General features: G+C 44.0%; 1 long non-coding RNA gene across 1 annotated transcript; it reads left to right on the top strand.

Annotated features, from left to right (window-relative positions):
- Nucleotides 1-968: 968 nt before the first annotated feature.
- LOC136547628 (uncharacterized) lies at nucleotides 969-1,417 on the top strand. Its single transcript, XR_010781596.1, has 3 exons — nucleotides 969-1,014; nucleotides 1,112-1,202; nucleotides 1,300-1,417. It is a non-coding gene; the product is annotated as an uncharacterized lncRNA (long non-coding RNA).
- The last annotated feature ends 16,982 nt before the right edge of the window (nucleotides 1,418-18,399 follow it).

The raw sequence follows: 18,399 nt of genomic DNA, 5'->3' as shown, positions 1-18,399 counted from the left end.
GACATATATGTGTTTATTGTTTGCATCTTTGTTCAGTGCAACTAACAAACTCTGTGTTTGTATCAACGAATTAGCAGCAAAAACTCTGGCAATTCCCAACATCGAAAGACACTACATCTTATGGGATCAAAACCATTTTCACAAGTTAGTTATGAGCAGGTAATGATAAGAAACCTAATCTTCTTTCATTATTTGCTGAAACAATCAGATTGTTCAATTTTCTCACCTTAGAGGGACCTAGAGACTGGTGAAGAGCCAGATGATTTGGCATTTTGGAGGAGTACACGCTCAAAGGAAGGCCGATGGTCTTCTGATGATGCTAAGGAAGTATATGTAAGTACTACTTTGTTCATTAATAACTATATATGTTCTTAAATTTATGAACAACTAAAGTTAAAAACACTAATTATGTTCTTATTAAATTTAGAAAAAAAGCTGCGCCAAAATCTTTGACAGAATTGAGGCAGAGGCTTCCGTGCTTTCAAAAAAAGAAAAAAGCCACATTTTTTGGGAAACCTACAAGGAAACCACTGGATGCAGGAGCAACAAAGGTCCTGGACATGGATACATGGCCAAGTATCCGACCTGAAGCCAACTGATGAATGAAAGAATTGAAGAGCAAGCTCGTGCAGCTGCACTAGCAGCAGCAGCCCAACAAAAAAATAATGAGACGCAGGCTGAGGTGGAGAAGTTAAAAGAACAGCTTACCATTCAAGCTGCTGAGAGGGAGAGCGACAAGGAAAAAATTCAGCACCTGGAACAGAGAAGAACTAAGACAAGAGTTTTTTTCAATACTGGCACAACACAAACAAGCACCGACACAGGTAATACAACTTCTTAATTGTTAGCAACGTCATGGATCTAAACAATGTTTGAGCGCTATTGTTTCCCCTTGTAACTCCAATACGAAGACTGTTGCACCAACCACAGCCGCCCGTGAACCTGCACAATTCACTACTAACGCTGCTGCTAGATAATCTGGTTAGTGAACATGAAGATGCACATTTAGCACAGGTAATATTTTTTTTGACAAATGACCACTGCAATGTAATGGATACCTACATTTAATCTAGAGGTAATGTGTGCATCTATTTTTCGATATGCACACTAGGATGGAAACTGCAATGACCACAAATAATAAAGCTTTTGATGAACCTACTGTTGTTCCCACTCCCAGCCAAGGAGGAGAACATGTACAACAGGTAATATATTTGCAAAATATCACCTGCAGTTACAAAGATTCTTATAATTGCTTAGAGGTGATTGTTCATTCATATCTCCTGGTCCTGGATTTTGCAGACTCTAACAGAAAGTGTATTGAGCACACAAAACACAATTCAATCTGGTCGCTTCACTCGCGGCACTGCCAACAGATCTCTTTTCTCAAATGGCAAAGACAATAATGCGCAAGGGAAATTTATTTCATCAGACTCTGAGGAATGCTGCAGCTAAAAAGCGAGATATGAGAAAGTAAGGCTGCAAGGTATGAGCTGGAAATATATGACTTATCTCTTATAGAAATATAATCAAGTATGCAATGGAACATCTGAATCGTATTTTTCATCCCTGCCATGTATGAGCAGATTTTGAGTGAGCTGGTACATAATTAAAGTTGTAGGGGAAGTAGCTCATTTAATAAGTAGTCATAGAATTCCTTGTTTAGATTAGTCTGCCATTGGTGGTTTCTTGCTGTGTTATCTGGTAAAATAACTCATTTCAGTAGTAGTAGTTTGTCCTCAGTTCTAATGGCTGCTAGTCTTGGTCACTTTTTTTGTGGTAGCTCAGAAAACTCACTGAATAAACAATGAATCCCACCACTGATTATTCTAGAAGATCAAAATAGTTGCTATTTTTTAAAAAAAAATGTTGCATAATGCACACATCTCACATGGACAGGGACATAATACCGGGGAAAGTGCTTGTTAGTTGCTAGATTCTGATTTCTACTCTTAAATCAAATTATTTATGGTGAGACCATTATGTCTTTTGTGCTCACACATTGGTATTTTTGAGGTCACACTTTTGATCAGATAGCATATAGGTGCAGTTTTCAATCTAAAATGTGCCCTTTGAACACTTGTCTAAAATCAGCTTTGAGCTGTCGACGATGGCACAATTGTGCATAGCATATTATGTGTCTCTGCTTATGAAAAGATCTCGATTTCCAAGAAGGGAAATCCACAGATACGAAGTATAATGTGATAATCCCAGGCGATCATTCCATCACATTATCCAATAACAGTCGATATCACAGTCATACATCGAATACCTGTTTTAAAAAGAGTACAAATAGCAAGGTTTACTCATTATTACATTGCCACATGGTGGAATCACTCAGAGCATGCAACAACTAGAACAACATCAAGTAGAACGGCAGTGGGGGTCGACTCTTATCTTCATGAACCAAACTTGAGTGCAGGAACAAAACCGCTAATCCTCCCAACCATCTCCCTGGTAGTCGTACTCAGACTCGGAACCTGCCAAACAATTATCAGTACGATTTGTACTGGCCACTGGCTCCCACCCTATGCTTTGCGTTTCCTTTGTGGTAGTGGAATGCAAGGGTAGAGCAAAAGACCTAATTGTGGCTGTAGTTTTTCTATGCGAGTATGTCAAGTTTTAATAATAATTCATCAAGTTTTAACCCATCTCAACCACACGTTCACCCATCCCATCATACACATCTCACCACTCGCACACTCTCTAGGCGACAAGGATGACTCCCTCTCGTGCCTTGCCTCATCGGCCAAAGCCGGAATCCAACACAAGAACCAAGGGGGAGAGAAGAAAGGACTCCACTCACTAATCAAGGGAAGCGTAGGTCATAGGAATATCCACAACCGAGGACATGGCTATACGTATAGATCGATCAACTCTGCAGAACGTGTACACCTATAAATCCACAAGATCACCATCATCGACACGTGCACCACCTAGGCTGATACTGGGCTGTCTTCCAAACTAGTGCGATACAACCCTGCAACTCAGCCCTGGGCCACCCTGGAGTCCACTGGCATGCTGAGACTAGTACCGGGCCCCTGAGGTCACTATGTTGTCTTAGGAGGGTGTGGGTCACACGCCCGTACCTCCCTACACTATCCGCTAACAACCGAATAGTAGTGGCACCTCCCTAGCAGGTCAACATCCGCCCCCACATAAACAGGGATGAGTGGCGTGCACGAAGGGTCCAATGATCCGGTTCTCTCAATATACCAATCCTTCGGGGAACCAGACTGGATATCTTCTCATGGGGATAACAACATCCCGTGCCTCGATGGCACCTCCATCCCGGGGCTTCATCCCACAAAGACACTCCACCCCAGGATCACCTCATCTCACATGCACCCGCCATAGGTACCTTTCATAGGGGATGCCCAGGTAGCACCCCACTGGCAAGACATGCCCAATGACTCATCGTGACATCCTGCCTAATTGACTCAACCCTCACCACACACCCAAGACGCACACCAAGATCTTCCCGGTTGTTACCACATTATCGGCACCAAGTGCCTTAACCACTCACAAACAATCCTCCACCAAGCATCACATCACCGATATAATGTGTAGTAGAAGCAGTAGCAAGTAAGTGAGCATCTAACCTAACAGCGGGTGTGCAAGGGTATAGGTTGTGACAAGGTAAAGGCTTACAAGCAATTCTATCATGCAACCTATCATAGATCATTTGCATAAAAGAAAAGCACTAGCATCTACATTATAGCATGTCTAGTATGATTTTATGAGGTTGGGTGCGATGTGGCACCTAGCAAGTCGTCTTCAAGCTCCTTAGTGTAGTAGGGGCTGTGCCCCTCAGTCTACGGCCCCTCTAGGTCCGTCAAACGAGACATATAGCCGCAATAAGCAACTCCTATAGATAGTCACAAAGAAGTAATGAAAAATCAAAAGATCCAAATGCACTCAAACATAAGCCTATGACATAGAGTTCATTTTTAGAAAAATTTGGACACTGGTTTCATATTTTTCTGAGGTCGAATGAATTTTCTAATTTTAAATCATTTCCTAAAAAAGAAAAAGGATTGGATTAACCGAGGGCTGACATGTGGCGCACGGTGATTGGGCGAGGCTATCCGGTCACTAACAGGTGGGGCCAATCAGCGATCAACGTTAACTAGTCAACGGTGAACGTTGACTGGGCTCGGACTAGGCTTAGGCGAGCCGGGTTAAGGGCCGAGTTGGGTCGAGTTGGGCCGGCCGGCCCCGGACACGTGTCGACCAGTGAGGCCAACCATGTGGCACTGGTTGGCTGCTACTAGGCTCGGGTCCATGGGGCTAGTTCACGGTGGACTGCGGTGCGTGGGTCTATGGATGGACCGCAAGCTCGGTCCGTGGTGGACCGTGTCCATCTCTCCCTCTTCTCCCTTCGGCTCATGGTGAATCGGGCGTACATGGGTCTAGGCAGAGGGGCATGGTGGCTCCGTCTCCCCTCACGGCGGCGCTCTCGCTAGTGGTGAGCTCTCGTGTCTACGCGCTACGGTGGCTCAACGCGGCTACCAAGGGGGTCTACGGCATCGCGGGGCCACAAGGAACTCAACGGTGGGCTAAAGGTGGTGGCTTGGGGCTCCAGGCGGCCGCCGTAGGTGTCGTGGCGGCTCGCGGCAGTGTGGGTCAATGGCGAGGGTACTCGGGACATCGGCACAGCCCGAACAGGGCTCCCAAGGCTTCCCGGTGCTCCGACGGACGTAGCTAAGGGGCTAGGCATGACACTAAGGGCTTCGACTAGGGTGGCCATGGCGGCGGTGGCTCAAAGGCGACGGTGGGCTGCGGTGAGGTGACCACGGCCTCAATTGGAGCTAAAGGTGACTCCTCTCCTTCACTTGTGGCCATGGGGAAGGCAAATGACTCGACGGTTGTGACCAAAAGACATGGCGGAGTCCGCACCGTGGCATGGTGCATGTTGGAGCTCCAACGAGCTCGTGTCTATGGTGAACTAGGACAAAGCAAGGGCTTTGCACTTAGCCATCTATACGGTGAGGTGCGTGGGCTCAAGGCAAAGCTCTACAGCTAGTTCTTGTCACGCAAGGTGGCCAGAGTTGGTTGGAAAGGCCTCGGCATGGCAGTGGCATGAGTGCATGTCTATGTCGGTGTTGCAAGGTGACCATCGCCTCTAGGGCTTTCCAGGCTAGCACGGATAGGCTACGTGTGTCCCGCAGCGAGGCAGAGCTCATCACAGTGGCAGGGTTACCTCTACCATCCCGGATCTACTGGAACAGAACTTCAGTATGGCAAGGTGTGGCCGTGGTGAGCACGACCATGTGCGGGTGTGCCAGCGTAGGTGTTCCTGAGCCAAGGTGGCTTAGCATCACCATGTTGTAGCTGTTTGGTGAGTGCGTGTGCGTGCGGTGCTAGGTGATGGTGAAAGGCGGCGCCTTTGGCTCTTCCAAGGTGAAAAACACAGTAGGGCCATGGCATTCATGCCAGCAAGGGTAGAGCAGGGAACTCAAGGTGGCGGTGGTGCTTTGGCTAGCGACGCGGTGATGAAGCGGTGTAGTGCACGGAAGCCGGTTCACCGGTGTAGTCATTCGGGGTGGCGTCCTCCACTCTGGCGACCTCGACGGTGCTCTGGCAGCTCAGTCCTCCTCCCTCCTCCTCTTCTCCCCCTCTTCTCCTTCCTTCTTGGTCTTAGCTTGGTGGTTGCGTTGCCACTAGTGGCGGTGGGTGGATGGGAGAAGGGCTAGGGCACTAGCTCAGGGCTTTTATAGCCCGAGCTTGATCATGGCGGTGGCGGATGGTGGGGAGCAGGGAAGGGACATGTGTAGGGTGATTGGGGGACTTTGGCTAGGGTCCTAGGGAGCGAGGGTGAGCGCGGTTGCCTTGGTGCTCCCATTTTCGAACGGCGTTGGTCAAGGCTGGTCGGTGGTGGTAGAGGGGCGTGGCAGGGCATAGGCCATGGTGCTCATGTCAGCAGGCAAGCGGGCGCTAGCTAGGGCAGGTGGTGGCACAGATCACTGACATGGCGGGCATCTAGGGTGTGCGTGAGGCGGTAGTGGACAAGAACGCCCGTGATGGCCTTTGCCATTCTCGACTTCACACCAGCTTTGAGCATGGCAAAAAGCAGAGAAAGGAGGGGAGGAAGGGGATGATAGGTAGGGTCCACTAGTCAGCGACCGCGGGGAAGGCGACGATGGGCTTCGTCGCGATGCGGGGCTCAGCATGGGCCGCTGCTGGGCCAGTTGCGGCCATGCGCAGGTGCGAGCGAGGAGCTGGGCTACGACGACAGTTAGGCCGACTCGACCTATGTGTGCACATGTGAGCGGGGTGTGGGTGCTAGGCCACGGTGGCTCGGGCTGGGCCGGCTGGGCTGCTTTCCCCTTCTCCTTTTTTCTCCCTTTTTCTTATTCCTTTTGTATTTTCTATTCTACTTCTTAGGCTCCTATGCATGTATACATGTGTTGCCAACATATATACATCCTTGTGGGGTCCACTAGGGGTCATCTAGGGTCTTAGGGTCCATGCCAAGGGTTGGCAACTCACACACATCAAGTTTATTATAATGGTTTAGTTGATTTTATTTCATCACATAAAGTCAAAAATATGCAACTCATAAGTTGTTTAACATGCAAATGCTCAAAGATACTAGCTTGGGATATACTTGTGCAACTACAAGGGTGGTTTCCTAGTATGCACACTCACCATGCATGGGTTTTGTTAGAAAAAAAATTAAGTTGGGTTTTTTTGGTTATTGAAAAAACCTGAGTTGTTACAACTTATCTCTTTTACCTAGGTTAATGTGAGTATTAGAGAGCATTGGTGCAGTTTTCCATTACTAAATTTCATCAGCCAGCAAGCTACAGTTCCAACCTTCGCTCCTTCTTGTATTTATGTGCATCACATGAATAAATAGTTCAATCCAGATTTGGCTAGCCATGAATTAAATTGATGAGATTTAACCCATCACTAGTACATGGGCAGTGTGCTTGAGTGGTAGCTCATCTAAGGCAAGTATGTCTGGCAAAAATAGAGCCACCCTCTATAGCCTCTTGCTTGTGTGATGATGATATGTTTCATTTGTTCGTCTAGCTACTTGTGAATTTCATTTTTGTTTTTTTTAATTCCCTTTTTTGTAAGATGATACATCTGAGGAAGATGACAGCTGCACTCATCATTTTGTAGTTGTTTTCTTTCCACTAAGGAGACTACTAGAGCTTAGATGCATGCTAGATTTATTAGAAATCTAAATGAACACTTAAGTTTTCCTTAGCACTTTGAGATCTTTACATCTTCCTAGTTTTGTTTTGTTTCAAAATTATTGGTTCAGTTGCACAAGAAGTACTTATGCTTTAGTGATTTGTAGTTCTGTACTCTAAAGTGCTATACTACTTCTATGACTTCCTAAGTAATGGTTTAACCGATTCATACAAATGTGTTTTTGTGTGTAGTGTTGTTTCACTTTTATAGAGCTTATATTGATCTACATCAACTACCCTTCTGCCGTTAATATTTTTAATTACTAATGCATATGGTGTTTGCACTATTTCTATTGAGCAGGAAGACAAACATTGAATCTTGAGAAGACTGCTCAGACTCTTTGGAAGGATGAACTTAATCATGAAATCTGCAATGACAATGAACCTTTCATTATTTGTGTTAAGAGTGCTTAGTTTAATTGTTTAGTTCTTGAACTATCAAGCTTCTTATAATTTTCTTATTGTAAACATTACTGAATATGGATGATCAAAGTTATTAATATCGTTGCCCTTTTGTGCTATTTGATTTTGTAATTTTGTGAATTCCTATGCCATAAATCTTCATCATTCAGCAAATAAAAACGGATGTGATATAAAATGGCAGCGAACCTAATGTCGATGCAATAGTTTATGTTGCACCGAACTTAATGTTGATGCAATAGTTTGTGTTGCATTGAACCTAATGTCGATGCAATAGGATGAATTTCACCGAACCTAAATGTTGATGCAATAGGTTTTATTGCACCGAACCTAATATTGATGCAATATTGTCTATTGCACCGAACATTAGTCGTTGCAATAGAAATTCTTATTGCATCAAATTTATAGATGTATTACATCTACATGGTTTTGATGCAATAACATTTTTGCATCTCTCGATCTTGATGCAAGAGACATCCATGGCTGATGCAATAGCGATCTCGCATCAAAAGGATTTTGATGCAATAACCCTTTTGCATCTCTTTATTTTGATGCAAGAGACAACGGACGGCCGATGCAATAGCGAACTCTCGCATCGGTCACAACAAACCGATGCGACAAGGCTATTGCATCAAGAGCTATTGCATCGGCTCGCATCAAAACACGAAATTGATGCGATACTAAGCTATCGCATCAATTTTGGCCCTATTACATCAAAAATTTGTCGGTGCAACAGGCTCAAAAATTAGTAGTGAGATTAGTACATACATGGTGGACCATATAACAATTGACAATTAACAAATGGCTGCTACTTAACATGGTATCAGATCAGTACAGCAGCACATAACATGACATTAGTGCATAAATTCAGAATACATCATGTCTAAATATCATTTGTCATCGCAGCAGTAGAAAATAGATATGGCCTAATAAGATATCAATCTAAGCGTTGTGCAACAAGAATTCACACAGACATTTATTTGGCATTTCAACTAACTAATTACCTATGCAACATGGTGTCTAAGAAGGTTCACGGATTCAACTCATGTTCCTCTCTCCCGCTGCAAGCTACCGGATGTGGAGGTTGTCCTGTAGGAAAAAATCACACAAAATTAATCTAAGATTAAGATTTTGGGCCGGAAAACACAAGAACACAGGGTTGACCTTAGATTGGTTCGATTGAATGGCACTGAACATGTGAATACAGGAAACGTAAATAATTTGAACAAGCTAATAACACGTCATTGAGAGCAGATTGGAATCTGAATTATCTGAGAGCAGATATCTAAATTATTCTAGCGCAAGGTTTTGCATATTGGATTCTAAACCTTTTGACAGAAAGTCAAATTCCATTGACAATAACAGTTCACTACAAACTGCAAAAATTGGAGAGATTATCTAATTAGGAACTCAGGACTAACAGATAAGAGAAATAAAGAGCAAAGATTCAGAGCAGACAAGGCACTAGCACTAGCAGTAACCTGAGGAAAACAAGCGAGCCATTAACAAATAATAGTCCATCAGAACAGACTCGGTAGAGGTACTGGTCATCTCATAAGTGACAACGGCTATCATGTAGGAGTTTCTTCTTGTCTTCTCCAGGTGGGACATATCCAGTAACCATGAAGTTTACAATGTTAGCGTACCAAGGGTCTAATGTTGTTACCTTAAGGAGAGTGTCGTCTCGTAGGTAGTCATCAATGGGCAGCAACGAATCTCCCTTTTACTTGCAGCCGTGATAAATGATCAGCCACCGAATTCTCTACTCCTTTCTTATCTTGAATTTTAATGTCAAACTCTTGGAGTAGCAGTACCCAGCGGATAAGCCTTGGCTTTGCATCCTTCTTGGTGAGGAGGTACTTGAGAGCAGCATGATCTGTATACACAATTACCTTTGCCCCCACTAGAGAGGATTGGAACTTGTCAATGGCAAACACCACCTGCCGAAAGTTCCCTTTCGGTGGTTGTGTAGTTTAGCTGAGGGCCAGTTAGTGTTTTGCTTGCGTAGGCTATGGCATGATTCATTCGATTCTTGGATTGGCCCAAAACAGCTCTTATGGCAAAGTCGCTCGCATCACACATGATCTCGAAGGGAAGATTCCAGTCGGGTGGTTGTATGATGGGCATAGAAATGAGTGCTTGCTTGAGAGTGTAAAAGGATGCATAACACTCTTCGCCAAAAACGAAGGGGGTTTCCTTGGCAAGGAGGTTGGTGAAAGGTTGGGCTATATGAGAGAAGTTTTTGATGAAACATCGATAGAACCTGACATGCCCAAGGAAACTATGAATCCCCTTTACATTTCTCGGACGTGGAAGTTGCTCGATTACTTCGATTTTTGCTCTATCCACCTCAAACTACTACAGCATTTCTTACCGAGGCGGGCAAAAATGATTAACCGAGGGGGGTTTTGCAAATGCCTCGGTGGAAAGGTCATGGTAAATGTCATAGGAGGAGCACCAACGTGGGGAGGCTAGATCCGGCCTCCACGCCACCAGATCCGGCCTCCACGCCGCCGCTGGAGCTAAAGGGGGAGGAGCGCCACAGTGGGGAGATGGCCACCACGCTAGAGTGGAGGAGCGGCTCCACCACCGCTCGCCTGCGCTACCCATGTTGCCCATGCCACCGCCGCCTCGCTCGCTCTCGGTTCCGATGGCGAGGGCGAGGAGGAGCCCAGATCTGGCCTCCCTAGCACCGGATCCGGCCTCCCCACTCATGTCGCCTGAGGGAGAGAGGGACACCATGCTGATGGGGAGGAGGGCCACTACACCGAGGGGAGGAGGGATGTCACCGCCGGAGGAGGAGGACGAGGCCTCACACGCCCCAATGAAGGAGGAGCTGGTAGCTGCATGAGGTTGCCATGAAGGGCCACCCCGCCAGAGGAGGAGGAGAGGGACGAGAGGTACCACCGTGGTTGGAAGGAGGAGGGGTGCCACCATGGTGGGAGCGAGGAGGGGCGCCAGTGTGGTGGGAGGGATTGAGAGAGAGAGGTCGACTAGTGTGTGAGAGGGAGGCATCGGTGTGTGTTCGCTCAGCATGGTGAGGAGGGGCGCTGGCGACTGACGGGCTAAGGGAGAGGGAGGCGGAGAGGAGAGTGAGAATGAGAATGAGTGAATCAAACCCTAAGTCCCATATATATACTCTGAGGGGCAAAGCGAGCCGAGATGGGCTTTTCCAAATCTGAGTGGGCCAGGCCATATTAACTGAGGCGAGCCTTATAAGAGGTCCACCTGGGAAAATGGCCTGATTTTCCTAGGTGGGCCTCTTATAGGGCCCCCCTCGATTAATAGATTCCGCCTCGGTTAATAAAAAATAACTATCTTGGTTAATCCAGGCATTAACCGAGGTGGTTGAAATGACTACCCGCCTCGGAGACGTATTTGTAAATGCTGCGCAAAATATTTTGTGTAGTAGTGTCAATCCCACATTTTGATATTTGGTGTCAAAGAACTATTCCTTCCCGCACCATGAAGTGGCACTTCTCCCAATTTTGGACAAGATGCTTCTCCTGACACCTTTGTAGAACCCTATCTAGATTCTTTAGGCATTCGGTGAAGGTCTTTCCATAGACAGAGAAGTCATCCATAAACACTTCCATGATGTTTTTGATCATATCAGAGAAGATAGACATCATGCAGCGATGGAAGGAAGCGGGTGCATTACATAACCCAAAGGACATTCGTCGATAAGCAGAGTAACCATCGAGGAAGCAAAAGAAGGAATGTTTGGCTAGACGTTCAAGCATCTCATCGATGAAGGGAAGGGGAAGTGATCCTTTTTGGTGGCTTTGTTGAGTTTGCGATAGTCGATGCAGATACGCCACCCGATCACAGTATGTTGAGGAATAAGCTCATTCTTCTCATTACGTACTACCATCATTCCTCCCTTCTTTGGAACAACTTGAATGGGACTAACCCATTCAATATACGGCACCGAGTAATTGATCCCAGCATGCAACAGCTTGATGACTTCCTTCTTTACTACCTCTCTCATGGCATTATTTAGCCATCATTGTGGTTCTCTTCATGGCATGGAATTGGGATCGATCGGGATTCGATGAGTGCAGAGTGCAGGATTAATCCCTTTTAAATCTTGAAGTGAATACCCCAAAATAGATCAATGTGATTCTAGAATAGTGAGAAGTTATTGAGTTTCTACATCGGAGAGCTTATCACTAATGATAACTGGAGTCTCTTGATTTCTATGGAGGAAAGCATACCTTAGGCTGGGAGGAAGTGGCTTAAGCTCGACAGGAGAAGGTTGAGGATTTTCAGAATTTTTGAGCTTAATGGGAGGATTAGAGTCTTCTTCCTCACTAAAGTGCTTAGATTCCTCCTCAAAGCTTGGTTGGGCCATGTCCGCTAGAGTGGTCAACATAACCTCCTCTATTGGATCAGGTTTAAGCATAGATTCTACTTGTGTGTTAAGTGATCATGAAAAAGACACGGGTAGATATTCCTTGCCTATCTTAAGCTCCAACCACTCATTTCCTGGTACTTTTAAAAAAAAATCATGATTGGCCTTCCAATGATGATGATAAGTGGAAGCTTTTGGAAGGTCAAAGACATGGAAATCTAAGAAAATTTTAGGATCATCTATCTTGACGACTATAGCTTGAAGAACTCCAAGACAATCAAGAATTTGACCAGAGTGGAGTTTGAGACACTTTGGTGAGTTAGAAAGATGCTCCTTTGAACATTGACCTTAGATGAGGAAATCAGAGATGATGTTGATCCCAAGGCTTGGATCATAAGCATATTCACCATTTATGCCCACAACTTGACAGTAAATTCTCTTGACCTGAGTGGGTAGTTTAATGACATCTACTGAGGCCTCTGCCTCATCCAACCATTCTCAACTCATGACGGCAGAAAGGTGTTTGATATGTTTCATCTGTTGCTGTCGCTCTTCTTGATTGGGTTTATGAATTTCATGGCACACATGCCTTGAGTGTTTCTCCTTATTGGGTTTTTCGATACATTCCCATAGTCTTGAAATAACTCATCATAACACTCATAGTGAAGAGCACATGGGGGATCAAAGGAGCCTGGGTTGGGCTGAAGGATGGGTTCTAAGAACGTGTCAAAGGTAGGTGTCAAAGGAGAATCAATAGATTTAGATTATAAAGGCGTCGGCTCTTCTTCTATGAGCTTGTCGGGCGCTTCATCAGGGAACTCATCATATATCCTAGTGTAAGGAGTGTTCTCAAGGATTTTATTAAGGACTATCCTCCATTCACTTGGGGTTAAATTAGCAAAAGAGCCCCTAGATGAACAATCCAAAAATTTTTAGATTCAGAATTGAGAACCAGATAGAAATGTTGCAAAAGAACAGGTTCTTGGATCCTAAGTTCCGGACCAAAAGCTAAAAGTTTGGCAAAGCGTGCCCAAGCAGCTCCTAGTGATTCCTTTTCCCTTTGTTCAAAAGAAAGGATTTCACATCGAAGGCTTGACCTTTGGGATTGGGAAGAAGGTTAGACATAATTTTTCTCTTAGCATTTCCTAACTCCCTTCAACACTTCTAACGGAGAGGGAATACCATTGCTTTGCCCTTCCAGATAGTGAGAATGGAAAAAGCTTCCATCTTGAAGTTTATTGAGCCATACCTACAATTGTGAGACACAAACAAGTTGCTCGAACTCAAGCAAGTGGATATATGGATTCTCCTCTTCCAATCCAGAAAAGGATTGTTCTCGAACCATGGCTATGAAGCTAGGATGTGGCTCATAGCTGGGTGTTTGGATGGGGTGTGATGATGGTGGTGGCTCCAATTTCTCACCCTTTAGAGCAGATATTTCAAAAAGGGTAGGAGTGGAATCCACATGCTAGGTGGGATGGTACACGGGTGAACTTTGTTTGGAATTAGCACAGCTACCATTCTCCGGCAATGGCGCCAGAAAGCTTGTTGGGGATTCTTATGCCTCATAGATATAAATCTGCAAGCGCACGGATATCGTCGTAGCCTTCACCCAGGAGTATTCCATGGTATCGATTTCCACGGGGAACATGAAGTGTACTAATCCTAAACTAGTTCATATGGGGGTAGTGATGGTAAAGATAAAGATAAATATGCGGGTTGGAAGACAACTGGAATGATAGCACTAAGCTCTTCTAGATAACCAAGCACATCAGAGTTACTGACGTTGTTTAATTTGGGCACCTGGGACCAGCCAACTCACAAACAGGGATGAGAAGGGGAGTGGCAAGCCCGCCCCATGTCCTACAGAATAGAACTAACATGGTGGAATACTTAGGCCGGACAAAGCTGTCACTACTTGCTGGCTACCACTACTATTCGTTGAACTGAATGCAAACCAAGGTAACCAATAGTCTAGACACCTCATCTATAGTTTTGATTACTACCTTACTCGTCCACAAAGTATCTATGCAAAGTATAAACTATGCAATAGACAAGGAACCAGTAAACAACTTAAGTAAATACTGAAATGCTTAATTAAATAAAAGAACTAAATTTATCATACCAGAATCCACATCCAACAAGTACAAAGTTTTACAATGGGATGGAAGCACCACCCAAGGGGCACTTCCTAAGTGGGAAAAGTGTGATACAATGTGGTACGGGCTTATAGGTGAAGAGGGGGTCTCTATTTATGGAAAAAAATCAGTGCAACCTGGCCGCACCGTCCCACCATGCAAACCTGCTTGGATCTGGTGACACATGTCAAAGGAAATCCATCACATGGCCAGATGGCACTCTAAAAATAGGTAACTAAAAACTCCTCAGAATACTCTAAAAATAGGCAACTCAAAACTCCACGTCCTAGCTGTGTGATGCATTTCCTGGGACACGTGTCACCAGATCCAAGTAGATCCACACGGCGGGAGGGTGTAGCCAGGCTGCACCAAATTTTTTTCCCTATTTATAGGATGCCACAAGTGAAAACTATCATGTCTAAGCAATTTGGTACTAAACATGGAAGACATGTCGGAATAACATGGAAAATGTACCTAAAGTGTACAAGAAATACAACAATGCAAACACCCGACATGAGCCCAAGGAGGAGGAGGCCCACAACTAGACAAATTAGGGTCCAGTCACATGGAGAAAAAAGCCCCAAACCCAAAGCAAACGTGCTCCAAACAGCACCAAACTTTGCAAGCCCACTCTAGAAGGTCACTGTAGGTCACCAGCCAAAACTAGGCTCATTTGGGCCTAGTTGGGGTGCGGCCACACCACCACTAGCTCGCCTCGGGCCAATTTTGGCATGACGGTACAATTAATGACATGCATGGCGGTGCGGGGTGTATTCGGTGAATATTCCCCCCTCAACCGACCTCTTGAGCACTATATAAGAAGGAGGAGAGCCCTCTCATTCCAACTACACACCAAGGAGCAAGAGCACCACACTTGAGCACCATTCCAAGGTCATAGGCCCTAGATAGTTGTTGGTATTTCTTAATGCATACAGAAATATTTTGTAAGCGCATAGAACTACTATTGTAGCATTTCACCTAGAAGTATTTAATGTATCATATTTTCCACAGGGAATGGGTGTAGTCCTCTAGTTAGTTCGTCCAAGGACAACACAAGGATAGAGTTGGCAAAGGTTGAGAAGGATTCCTATGGCTTTGGGTCTAAGGTTAGATAAACTCTACTTCTACTTGCTTACTTCGGGCACTGGTGAACACCTGGTCTACCAAGAGTTGCCGGCATATAGCTCTATGCCATACCCGGACATGGGGTATTACAAGGGATGGGCAATGCTTTCACCACCTGCCTCCTACCCCTCAACTGTGGAGTATGAGGCAAATGATGGTAGCCTCTAGCCTAGACATCACATCTACTCTATCGACTATGACTCTAGCATTGTAAAGGGTTATCCGTGTTTATCAGGAGCCCTCTACTAGAGCATCCACCATGGGGATGGATGATGAACCCACAAACAAGAAAGAATAAAGCTTAACTAAAGAAAGACCCTGGTGCTTCCCCAAACTCTCCCTCACATTTCTCCCTACTACTCAACTCTATATAGCTATGGCCTAAGCCCTAGAGTGTTACTCTTACTTCTAGCTCTCTTCCTTGAGGTGTTGTTAAATGAGGAGGGGGGAGTCCTCCTTTTATAGGTGGAGAGGAGGGGGTTGATCCTTGGAATATTCCATGATCCCTCATTAATGCACTAAACTGATGTATATGTTTATTGCACCTGGACGAAACCACCATACCAACATTGGGCAAGGCGGTAAGCATCAACCAACCAAATTCTAGGCCAAATGGGGCTGGTGGGAGTGCGCACCATGCCCTGGTCCAAATGAGTCCATCTTCGTTGGGTTGCCTCCTGTGATCTTCTGGACATGGCCTATGGTGGTTTCACGCAGGGTTGAGTTGGTTTGGTTTGATTTTGGGCTTGTTCTCCACTTGTTTTCGGCCTTGCTTTGCTTGGTTGTGGGCCTCCTTCCCCTTTGGCTCATGTTGGGTATTTGTATTGTGTATTTCTTGTATACTTTAGGTATATTTCTTGTGTAAACCCAACATGTCCTCCTGCAAATGATCAAACACCAAAACTTTTGGAAAGTGTTTGTTCTAAAGCCTATGTCTATGTTTGGTGTCTATATGCTAGGATTTTATGCAAGTGTTGGCAGATAAAAGTGTGAGTTAAGGACCGCCAACAAACTCCCCCACACTTAGCCCTTTGATCATCCTCGAGCAAAGCTTAGGGATAAAAGTAATCACGAGCATAACATCTTAAGATATATGACTATGCATGAAAGTTATTCCAAGACATTCTTTACACAAGTGAGATATGTGGTGTTAGCTAACATGTTTCCTTGGGTTGTTGAAAAGTGGAACAGTTCTCGAAACAAAGTCATCTTCCTAATTTCACATCTTAGCAACTTGGAGTTTTGAAAATTTTCTCAAGCAAAAGCATAGTTCACTTTATACTCCTCAAATGGTACTCTCAAATCACTCAATGGTGTATACTTCCTCACCAAGGTGTAGCAATGTTTTGCCTTCTTTTGTTTTCTCCTACTTCTAAAAGGTTTGTTTGGAGCTTTAGGTAGAGATAAACAAAATAGCATACTTGCATTGCATATGTCGTAAAGTCAAATCGAGGATCCAAGGAGAGAAGTGCCATACTCTTAGATCAAGATGTGCATGAGTGTAGAAAAAGGTGAACTAAAACTAGACTCCTTTTGTACATATGATCTCTCTCTATAACTTATTGTTTTGAGACATGGCTATCTTTCTCTTTCTTGTTTTTCAATACATGAGCCATCATGTGCTCATCATTTTTTTCTTTTCTTTTTCTTTTGTACTTGGACCTTCATGTGCCCATATTTTTTAAACTTTTTTTTACATAGCCCATGTCTCTTCTTCTAAACCACATATTTAGACAGATCATTATCTTTTTAGAATATGGAGTATTTGCCTACAAACATATTTTTTTCCTACTCCTAGTGTAGGAGCATAGTTTTTGGTGGATGGAAGCATGTTTTTGCGTACTCCTAGTGTAGGAGTGGCATGTATATGTGGGTGTACGTGATCTTGATCTTGGGAGCATGATAAATCTCTCAACAAGGGTCAATAGGACTTGACCAAACTCAACACAATAACAAGCAGCGTATGTGGAAGGCTTTAAAACTTGCAAGATATCATATTGGCTTTGGTAGAAATTGCTCACCAATTGAGGAGTATGTGATACTATGGTTTTATATCATTTTTTATCAAAACAAATTCTTCAAGTACTTTGAATAGAAACAGTAGGATTTCTAAGTCAGAACTATATCACACCGCACAATAACTTAGTCAACATGATAGTCCTATTAGAATATTTTCCCACAAGCATAAGTGTATGTATATGGAACAAACTTTATGCAAACTTCTCTCTTAAAGATGTTATGAACTTGTCACTTTTGGATTTTTGAATGAAGTGTGGTTTATAAATTTGCATGGAGGTGGAGCGACATTTGTTTTGCATTTTTAATTTGTTAAATATTAAATTTCAGAATTTTTAGGAGAGTTGAGGGTATTGTTGCACAAACCATCATTGTAGATGAAGGAGTTTAAAGGATTTAGATGTTGTTTGGCTAAACCAAAGGTTCAACCAATTCTCTCTAAAACTATATGTCTCGTTCTTCTGCATGATGGATCGTCCAATGTTTGTGCAACGTGTTGGTGGGAGATCTCGAATGTGTCGTTCTTGAGAGATCTCACCCACACTTATTCTTGTACCTGAATTATTTAACAAAAAAGAGGAAAAGCAAAAAACCAGCAAGCACTCACACTGGCGAGCCTATATTTTATTATTATTATTATTTATTTGTTTTATTTATTATTATAATTTTCTAAGTTATTATTTTTTTAAGTGTTCACCCAACTTTTTATCTTTTAGTACTACTCAAACAAGGCTAAAGGTAAGGTTTGCAATACAAACATAGCCTTGATTCATCTCCATAATAGATTACTTTCTTTGTTTATGAAAATAATAACTCAAGTTCATTAATCAAAATTCAACACCATGTTAAATTTTGATTAAGGAAGGCTATTTTAACCTAAGCACCATGCTTAATTTAAAAGAGCCTATGGATGTACTACATGTGAATACACCCAAACCTGAGCATACGATATAAACAAGGGAAGCATGAGTTTGTATGAGCAAGTTATTTTCTTATGGAGACAAATATGAGTAAAGGAGTTGGTGAACAATGAGTGACCTTTGCATACCTGAGCATACTTATCGGTAGTATATGTGCATGGACTTTCGAAGTATGCTGCAGCGGTTGCATGATTGCATATGGTCTAACTTAGGCGAGCCACAAG

The sequence above is a fragment of the Miscanthus floridulus genome, chromosome 3 (assembly GCF_019320115.1).
Source record: "Miscanthus floridulus cultivar M001 chromosome 3, ASM1932011v1, whole genome shotgun sequence".
In the NCBI taxonomy this organism is placed as follows: domain Eukaryota; kingdom Viridiplantae; phylum Streptophyta; class Magnoliopsida; order Poales; family Poaceae; genus Miscanthus; species Miscanthus floridulus.
This window is presented reverse-complemented; position numbering and strand designations above follow the sequence as displayed.